The following is a 3,664-nucleotide window of genomic DNA, read 5'->3' on the forward strand; positions in this document are numbered from 1 at the left end:
TTTTTTACAGTTGGGGGGCAGAGTCCAGGTTCTTGATAACTAGAGAGCCTTGGGCCGTTACCAGTTGTTGAGTTCAATGAGGGGTGTTGCCAGCATTCTCTCTGGAAATGTCCTGGCCTTCCCAATTTCTCTTCAAATCTTAATTTCGTCTTAGACTGTGCCCTGCTCCTTGTAAGGGCATATAGCCTCTTGGCAATCGTGGCTGGCATGATCATAAACTAAAGTGTGCAGCAGGCTTTCAGCTGCTTCTTCATTAGTAACATTTGCACAGACTGCTTCCTGCAGATGAGAGACAAATTCTACATAAGGCTCATCATTACGCTGCCGCCGTATTGCAGTATAAATGGCCTGCTTCTCTCCAGACAGCACTATCTTTTCCCAAGCTCATAAACAAATATCACATATCTGTGAAAGCCCTTGCTCAGTAATTCACTATTGGGCTTCAGTGGTAAAGAAACATCCCTTCCGGGTGGGGGTGAGGGTGGGAGAGGCAGGAGGAGTTGAGGAGGGGAAGCAGTTAGCATTGTCTCCCAGTGAAGTGAGAGTGTGGGAGCAGGGTGGATATAGGGAGCCAAGGTGAAGTCCACAGGGCAATGGGGCTGGAAGAGTTCCCCCACCCCACCCCACCCCTGGTGCCCAGAGGAAGACAGAGCTGCAGCTGGCAAATTGGGGCCAGTGCCTACTGAAATAGCAGCCGGCCAAGTAAAGTGGGACTGGAGGAGAGGTATGAATGTGTTCAATCCAAATAGATTGGGGAGAATGTTAGTATAGTCGACCTGTATCCCAGCACCAGGGCCTTACTCTTCTGTGGATCCACGGTTAGGGTGGAAGAAACCCCAGTTGCCCAATTTCATACCACTGGGCTCTGACCTTTTGCTCCAGCCCAGGCCCTTGGCCCTGTTTCAGTTAAAGAACTCAGGCAGCCCCCGCCAGCCCTTGGTGGCCTTGGTAAAGACCTTGGCATCTCTGGGTCTTCTCCCCTCTGTAGAGACCAGGTATGCTGCCAGGCAGTTGAATGACACCTTAGGGACCCTCCATGGGCCCCATGTTATGGGGGTGTGGCAGTTACATAATCTTCTGTCAACTTGAATGAAGGGGTGGACTCTAGCCTGTCAATCAGGACATAGCTCCTGAGGCCTCTGTGTGAGCATGGTCTTCTCCTGGGGGTTCTGGAAACTCCTCTTCCTCCCTAGAGGTGAGACACACTCTCTGTTTGACATTCCTGCTGACAAGCCACATGGAGCCATGCTGATGGAGCCAGAGCCCTGGAGCTGGAGGAGCCACATGGAGACCCACACCAGTGCTGAGATGCTTCCACTGCCACTGGATCCACAAGACTTTCCATCCGCTGGCCTGTGATCTTCCTGCATTCGGCAGCATTGCATGTGCTGCGTGAGTCTAAAGAGGAATTTATAGACTGGTATTGGACATATGGGCTAATATCGGGCTTATGGACTGGGCTGGGATGTTCTCTTAATATACAATTACTCTTTGATATAAAGCTCTTTCTTATCACATATGGGTGTCTCTGGATTTGTTTCTCTAGTCAACCCAGACAAACACAGAGGGGAACCCTTCAGTCCAACGTGATCTGACCGAGTCAGAGATGGACCAGTCCCACAAGAGACCTACACCTCAGCAGATGCAGCAGGTCCAGCAACGGGAAGTCCAGAATCAGAACCGCAATGCAAAGAAAAAGTGATGGCTGCCAAAATTCTTCCTCAAAGGATTCAGAAATTGGTACCAGAGTCTCAGGCCTATATGGATCTCCTGGCTTCTGAAAGGATGCTGGACCAGACCATCCTGAGGAAACAGCTAGACATCCAGGAGTCCTTGAAATGGCCCATCAAACAAAAGCAGAAGCTATGAATTCTCGAGTCTAACACTTTCAGTCTGGCTAAGTCAGATGCCGAGGATGTTCGGGAAGGGACGGTGGCGTCCTGGGAGCTTCAGGTAGAAGGACGGCTCCTGGAGGGGTCTGCCTTGTCCAAATATGCTGCTGCCAAACAAAAGGCAAAGTTCTCTTCCTTTTTGGATGGGCCAGACAACCATCTGGGTTGTCTTTGGATGGGCCAGACAACCATCTGGTAGAATGACACAGGACTGTCACCACCCAGGAGACCAATGGCTTCCAGGTGAAGTGGCCTGGAGACGTGAATGGGTGCTGTGCCATTCTGCTGATGCTGGATTAGCAGCCTCCCCACAGTGTGAATCAGACTCTTGCCTGGCTCGGCTCCTGGGCATCCACACGCAGACAGGCCCGTCCGGTGATTATTCAGGCCCTGTGGCGGTAGATTGAGACACACAAGCTCCAGCACCCTCAAGTTTGTCCCTGGTGACAAGTACCTGCAGCAGATGTTTGAGTCTCAGCGTATGAAGTTTTCAGACATCCCCCAGTGGCTCCAAGCTCTGCTGATGCCACCAGAACCCATCATCATTAACCTTGTCATCAGGGTCGACCCTAACGATCAGAAAAAGGCAATTGGTTACGATGTGGAAGTGGATGATACCTTGAAGAGGCAAATGAATTCCTTCTTGCTGTCGACTGTCAGCCAGCTAGAGATTACTACTCTAGACAACAAGATCCATCAACCAGCGGATGACCCAGCAGGAGTTCATGCTGAGCTTTGCCCCAGACCCTCAGGGTCTCATTAACAATTGGCTCTAGTCCCAGCACCGGGACCTCAAGACCACGACCGATGTGGTGGGTAACCAGAGGACAGCTGAGCTGAGTTCTACTGCCAGCCTTAGCCTTAGGAGGCCATGGTGCTGCGACTTCGACTCCGAGGTGCGACAGGACTAGAGCAAGCCCTGGAGGTCCACCAGACACTGGGCTCCCCCCAGCCCTGATGTGGCTGCCTCGATTCTGCATCTGGGCCTGGTGCTGCCTGCTTCATCGTGTTCGGTTTCTGGGGTGGTATACCTTGATTCTTGCTTTGCAGCGCTGAAAGAATTCACAGGGCAGAAGCACGTTTGTAAATCCAAGTGACTTTTATGAGAGAAAGGAACGTTTCGGGTATTAACGTCTCAAAAAGTACACGGGACTTCTGGAAAGTGTATGGGGTGCACTGGGACCACGCAGGAGCTCACCACTGAAGACGGCCGTTTCAGGGGAGCCTGGAAAACTACATGGAAGGGATGGCTGGAACAGAAGTGCAGAGCTGTATGCAGAGCCACGAGCAGGAAATCCCAAGAGAGTGGGCATGCAGGTGTGCGCGTGCCACACGCAGGCAGAATCTCACCCTCTGCTTGCAGAGTGCACCAGAAAAGAGAGTGAGGAGGGGCCTTCAGCCTGCTTTTATGCCCTCCCAGCCCCAATAGTTGGGGAGGCATGGTTGAGGGTATTGGCCAACCATATTGGCCAGTTTAGGCACACCTGTGTAATGCCACATTGGTAATGCCTAAGGTGGGTGTGCCCAAGTTGCTTGGGTCTGAGCATATTCAGTTCTGGATTTTCCATCGGTGTCTAATTAGTGTGTGTGATTTCTTTGCAATCCCTTGATTGTGGCATGGATAGCTAATTCTCGTTTAGCTTAGGCATTCCGGAAGACAACCCCCCTGTGTCCCTAATCGAGCGACCTTTCATTAGCACCTGCCTTGGTCTTGGCTGGGCCCGAGGGTTGCTGTTGGCTCAAAGCCACCACCAGCATGAAGAGGCTCTCCC

General features: G+C 51.8%; 1 pseudogene; it reads left to right on the forward strand.

Moving 5' to 3' along the window:
- The first annotated feature begins 1,701 nt into the window (after positions 1 to 1,701).
- On the forward strand, positions 1,702 to 2,803 carry LOC101659496 (annotated as a pseudogene).
- The last annotated feature ends 861 nt before the right edge of the window (positions 2,804 to 3,664 follow it).

The sequence above is a fragment of the Echinops telfairi genome, unplaced genomic scaffold (genome assembly GCF_000313985.2).
Source record: "Echinops telfairi isolate 266 unplaced genomic scaffold, ASM31398v2 ScPeMD7_29;HRSCAF=101, whole genome shotgun sequence".
Classification (NCBI taxonomy): Eukaryota; Metazoa; Chordata; class Mammalia; order Afrosoricida; family Tenrecidae; genus Echinops; species Echinops telfairi.